The following is a 6,754-nucleotide window of genomic DNA, read 5'->3' as shown; positions in this document are numbered from 1 at the left end:
AGCAAGGGCGAGGAAAATATCGGCGAGTTCCCGGTTACGGTGGGTGGTTGGGGGCCGAGCGATGCGCGTTTCTCTCATACGTACGCGCGTGTGTGCGAGGCGTTGGGCTCTAACTAAACTCGAGTGAGGCATTGGGCTCTAACTGAATCTGAGCGATTGCACTGCAGGCTACGCGTTACTGAACCCGAGTGATCGATCGATCCCTTGCTGTTAGCTGAACCAGAGTGATTCCTTCGCTACTGCTGCTAACTGAAGCCAATCGAACACTGCTGCCTCCTTCCCTTCATGAACAATGAGCGTTGTTGCGGGGTTTGGATGAACAGTTCCCGGTGGGGGGTTGGATGAACAGGACCCCATGGTAGTAGAGGTCGTTGCCGTTGGATGAACAATACCCCGATCGATCGAGCCGGTGGATGAACAGGACCGCGTGGAGGGCTGGATGAATAGGACCCCGTGGAGGGCTGGATGAACAGGACCCCGTGGAGGGCTGGTTGAACAGTAGCCGATGGAGGGCTGGATGAACAGTAGCCCGTGGAGGGGTGGTTGAATAGGACCCCATGGAGAGGGCTGGTTGAACAGTAGCCGATGGAGGAGCGCACGGTGGAGGCTGGATGAATAGGAGCCCGTGGATGAACAGTTGCAGGTGGAGGCTGGAGGACGTCGATGGTGGATGTACTGTAGCCTGTGGAGGCAGTCGACGGTGCAGATGAAGAATATCCCGTGGAGTCCCGTTTTGTGGTACGCCACACCCCTCCCGATGAACAGGACCCCCGTTTCGACCGTAGCGCTCCAACACAAGTCTGTTTCCTCCGTTTTGCGGCACACCACACCCCTCTCGATCAACAGGACTCTGTTTCGACCATATAAGGTCCAAGAGGTATGTTTCCTCCGTTTTGCGATACGCCAGACCCCTACAGATGAACAAGATCCCGCTTCCTTCGGTTGTTCCGTCCAAGCCGGTTGGCTCCCAATGAACACGACGACGCATTCCGTTCTGACCCAGCCGGTTGCCTCCCCATGAACACGACGACAGCGCAACTTCTCCATTCCGTCCCAGCCATGTACATGAGCACTGGCCATACGTATGCGCGAGTAGGCGTTCGAGACCCCGCCCATATGTACGCACGTGGCCGTATTTTGTTTCTTGCACCCTGGCCGCTGTACATACGTGTACATGCTACGTGCGCGCCTCAATTATGACACATGCACGCCTATACTACGACAGGTGCCCTTGCTTACACGGCCATGGTTCATCGCTGCAGCCTGCAGACAAACCAATCATATGTACGTACACGTTCGCGACCATAATGACAGTGCTACGTACGCTTCGACCAGGTGGGTCTTGACTGTCAGGCACTTCCTTCTGTGCGAAGATATAGCTGGTGGGTCCTAGCAGTCAGGGAGAAACATTTTTTTCATGAAATATGGTGACCCGTCCGATGGGTCCCTCCTGTCAGGTGGAGGAATAATTATTTTGGGCGTAGTAAGGAGCCACTTCCTTGCCGCTGCCGTGGACACATCTGTCAGCCTCTTCAAGTATAGTACTATTCCGATGGAAATCGTTCCTTGACCACATTGACCACGCCATGCTGAGAGCACCAGGGTGGTGGACGATGTTGAGGCCTAGGAAGGGGACGACGCAGAGCCGGGGAAGACGCAGCAGTGGATGCCCACGCGGAAGGGAGTACGTGGGTTAACTGCTTCGGCTATGGTGTGAGGCTGCCGTCCCGGCAGGGCCTGGCCAGCAGTGGGAGTAGTAGGGGGCGGTGAGGCCTCCACGGCAGGACAGCCGGCCATGGGAGGCAAGAGCACACGGTGGTTTGGATGGCTGGAGCAAGAATATTAGAGGTTGAAGAAGCAGGACGACCGTTGGATGTGAACAATCCAACGGTCACTAGTGATAGAATCGTTTGTTGAGTAAGTTGACAAAGCCCTCCGTCCACATTAACTTAGTAGGCCCACAAGTCAAGCTCCCACTATGGTGGATCCCAGCTAGCAGGGGGAGTATTCATTTTTTGTGCGTAATGAGGAGGCACTTCCTTGCATGCGAAGATATAGCTGGTGGGTCCATGCTGTTAGCGGGAGTATTCATTATTTTTGGAGTAATAAGGAGGTACTGACTTGCGTGCGGCCATGGACCATGTGGGTCCCAACTGTCAGCCTCTCAATGTACATCCCTCTTCCGATGTTGTCGTTTGTTGACAATGTTGACCACGCGGTGCCGAGAACACCAGCGTGATGGATGACGACGCGATCCAGAAAGGGAATGACCCGGAGGTGGCGAAGCCACAGCAGTGGAGGGATGTGGGTGAGTAGAGGGATGGCCTGGCTAGTGGTGGGTGTACTAGGGGGGTGTGAGGCCTGCACGGCAGCACAACCGGCCATGGGAGGCGGGAGCAGGCGGTCCTGCCGGCGCTGGATTTGGCGGTTGGAACAAGAAGGTCAGAGATTGAAGAAACACGACGACCGTTGGATTGAAATCCAATGGTTATGTCTACTAGAATTGTTTGTTGATGTATATAATAAGTAAAAAAATCTTGCATACGCGTCAACTTAATAGGCCCACAAGTCAGACCATTCTCTTTTTTTAATAATTTATATATAGCTCATTGCAACTTCTTATGCAATTTATTGCAGTCCGTTTTTTCTTGGCCAAGGCTAGGGTTAAAAATTTAAACGGAATTTCGCATATTTCTGTGGGTTCCAAACAATTTTTAATATCAAAATGTCGAGCCAAATTTAAAGTACTTTGAAGATATATTTAAATTAGGTTAAAGCCAGTGAAATAGGAATCTGGAAATGTGAAAAAAAATCAGAAATTATAAAGTAATTGCCATTTGTCATCTGTTTTTATATTTACAAGCCATTTCATATTACTTTCAAGATTTGCAGGCGTATTGAAAGAGTTACAGCTAATCAGGGCGTAGAAAAATAAGTAGGCCTGGATTGGGTATTCTTCAGAAAAAATAAACTGGGCTCATATTCAGAAAGAAAAAATAGCTGGGCTGGTCATATGGTGAACATAAAATATAAGCCAAGGCTAGACGGGCCACAGCCCAGTTGAAACCCTGCTCCGTCTCAACAGTAACAAAAAAATGCTGCTCAAGCAGCTACGTCCCAGGTGTTAGCCGATCTTGTGGTGTTGTTCTCTTGTCTATTGACTATATACACTGACAATGTCATGGGTCCCAGATGTCAGGAAACCACTAGGAGGAAGCATTTTGTTTTTCCACACGCCGACAGTGGAGTATATATAACAAAAAAAGAGGAATTTCCTTGCGTCCGGCCATGGACATGGTGAGCCCCTACTGTCATCCTCTCCATGTATAGTCCTCTGCCGATTCCTGTTGTTTGTTGACCATGTTGAAAACACAAGAGGGCGGCGCCATGGCAAGTGCACCAAAGCGTGCGGAGGACGACGGCGAGGCCTCGGACGTTGGCGTCAACGATTTAGGAGACGGTGGGGAGATGATGTGTGCCCTAAGGCATAGCCAGCCGTGGGAGGCGGAAGCAGGCGGCCCCGCCAGCGCTGGTTTGGTTTTGGCGGCTGGAGGAAGACATGACTGAAGAAACATGACAGACTGTAAAAGCAACAGGAGTACTTAACAACCTTAACTTAAACCAGTAGGGCACTTAACAACCATAGCTGAAAGTAGTATGAGTACTTATATAGGTTCAATCGTACAAAACACGCCTCGAACAGTGGTACTTTGCCTACAGTTAACAAAGGGTGATGCTGCTAAGCCCCAGGACAAGGCCCATGCGCCACCCCGCACATCCACAACCTTCTGAAAGCGGCTTCATCTCGCAATGTGGTCAATAAACAGTATATTCGCTTTAGAGCCATGGAAAAGCAGGAACATAATCTTATGTCCAATTCTACAAGATGGACAAGCCTTCATTATTTGAGAGAGCCCACGAATAAGTATCTTTTCGCCTCCAAGGTGAATGGAGTAGGTCGACATAAACATCATGTTGTGACCAAGGGCAAGTCTGACCTGACCATGGTCAGGCATCTGTATAGGAACAATAGAACTGGTCAGTTTCTGTTTCAATAAGATCACAACTGTAAAACTATGTATAAGCAAGAGCTTATGAACAACATACAAAACATAAAACAACTTGTACCGTAAGTTTCTCGACACAGTTGGACCTGTTCAACAAGTGCAGCAGTGGCACACATATCACACGTGGCCTTCCACCATTGAAACGCCCCACAAGGACCTCAAGACGATCAATAAAGTGTAGGAACTTGTGGATGTCGTTGAGGGAGTCCTGGACTAAGGGGTACTCGGGCGTCCGGCCTGGTATCTATGGGCCAGACTGATGGGCTGTGGAGATATGAAGACCGAAGACTGTACCCATGTCCGGATGGGACTCTCCTTGGCGTGGAAGGCAAGCTTGGCGAACAACTATGAAGATTCCATCTTATGTAAACGACTCTATGTAACCCTAGATCCCCCCGGTGTCTACATAAACCGGAGGGTGTAGTCCGGATAGGACATACTCAATACCATAGTCATACAGGCTAGACTTCTAGGGTTTAGCCATTACGATCTGGTGGTAGATCAACTCTTGTAATACTCATATTCATCAAGATCAATCAAGCAGGAAGTAGGGTATTACCTCCATAGAGAGGGCCCGAACCTAGGTAAACATCGTGTCCCCTGTCTGCTGTTACTATCAACCTTACACGCACAGTTCGGGACCCCCTACCCGAGATCCGCCGGTTTTGACACCAACATTGGTGCTTTCATTGAGAGTTCCTCTGTGCTGTCGCTGAAAGGTCTGATGGCCCCTTCAATCATCAATAATGATGGTGTCTGCGGAGAAAGTTTCCTCCCGGGACAGATCTTCGTGTTCGGCGGCTTCGCACTGCGGGCAACTCGTTTGGCCATCTAGAGCAGATCGAAAGGTATGCCCTGGCCATCAGGTCATAATCGGGAGCTTGAACTACATCGCGGACATCCGTGGAGACTTGATCTTTTCCGGATTCGATACCGCGGTAGCCGATCCTGGTCACCCCGATGATCATGACCTAAATCTGTCATCGGGCCGCATCCAGGAGATCACTCCTGTAACTGCTCTGGACCTAGAGCCGGAGCAGGCCGCGCCATCCAAAGACGGGAGAACTAACCCCACCACGGAGGCCGCAGATTCCACGTTGTTGGAGCCGCACGTGGACCCAGTCTCACACGATGCCTATGCCACTGGAACGCCGGACTCGTCTCCGGCCGTAGGTTTCGAACCACGCGAGCTAGCGGACACCGAGCTTGATCATTTATCGATCTTCGAATTCAGTGCCGCAGACATCTTCCAGCACTCGCCTTCGGGCGATGTGCTAAATTCCTTTAAAAACCTGTCCTCGGCGGAGGACTCACAGCCAAACTATATCCGGCTCAAACCAGGGGCTGACGGTGGAGAATAGTGCTTCCCACCCACCACCCACTTCATAGCCACAATCGAGAATTCGACCGATACACTTGATTACGACTCTGAGAATATCAACGGCGTGGACAATGATGCCGACGACAACGAAGACCATGTTGATACAACTAATGAACAAGAATATGGGCAGGTTAGCCCTGTTAAACAGCCCACACACGAACGTTCAGAGGACGACAATTACCTTCCTCTCTCTGAGGATGAGGTGGGCCTTGGCCCTAAGGATTTCATCGTGCCTGAGGAACCTCGTGAGCAGGAGCGTTTTAAGCGCCAACTAATAGCCACTGCAAGGAGCCTAAAAAAGAAGCAGCAACAACTTCAAGCTGACCAAGATCTGCTCAATGATAGATGGACCGAAGTCCTAGCCGCCGAAGAATACGGCCTTAGTAGACCAGCCAAAAGCTACCCGAAGCATAGATTTCTACCCTAGGGCAACGATAAGGCGCTGGAGCCCGTACCATCATCGCAGAATGCGGCAGGTCGACCACAATTGGGCCCAGCTAAAGCGGCAACTCAAGCCGAACACCAGACTGCCCCACGTGGCAGTAAAAGCAAGAACAAAACAGTTCGGGGTTATACATACGACCGTCAACAAGACTTGGGTAGTAAAGCAGGACACTCAAGAGCGATCTACTGATCGCGAGGACATACCTCAACAAGTGACAACAACCACCTATTCGGACGTAACAAGCCTAGCTACGCCCGGGCTGAAAACCGCAAATGGACTCTGTTAGAGATACGCCACAGTGTGGCCCGACATAGAGGCATCGCACACCCTCTTTGCTTCACAAATGAAGTAGTGGAGCATGAATTCCCAGACGGATTCAAACCCATGAATATCAAATCATACGATGGAACAACGGAACCTGCGGTATGGATCAAGGACTTCCTCCTCCATATCCAGATGGCCCGCAGAGACGACCTTCATGCCATCAAATACCTACCACTAAAACTCAAAGGACCAGCTCGGTACTGGTTAAATAGTCTATCAGAATATTCCATCGGCAGCTGGGCGGATTTGGAGGACGCGTTTCGTAACAACCTCCAAGGAACATATGTCCGGCCACCAGACGCCGATGACTTAAGTAACATTGTCCAGCAGCCCGGAGAGTCAGCTTGGAAGCTCTAGACCAGGTTCCAAGTTAAAAAGAACCAAATCGTCGACTGTCCGGACACGGAGGCCCTTGCGGCCTTTAAACACAGTGTCCGGGATGAATAGCTTGCACGCCACCTTGGTTAAGAAGGACCTAGATCCATGACAGCCCTTACCGCTCTAATGACCCTCTTTTGTGATGGAGAAGACATCTGG

This window comes from Triticum urartu, chromosome 3 (assembly GCF_003073215.2).
Source record: "Triticum urartu cultivar G1812 chromosome 3, Tu2.1, whole genome shotgun sequence".
Classification (NCBI taxonomy): Eukaryota; Viridiplantae; Streptophyta; class Magnoliopsida; order Poales; family Poaceae; genus Triticum; species Triticum urartu.
This window is presented reverse-complemented; position numbering follows the sequence as displayed.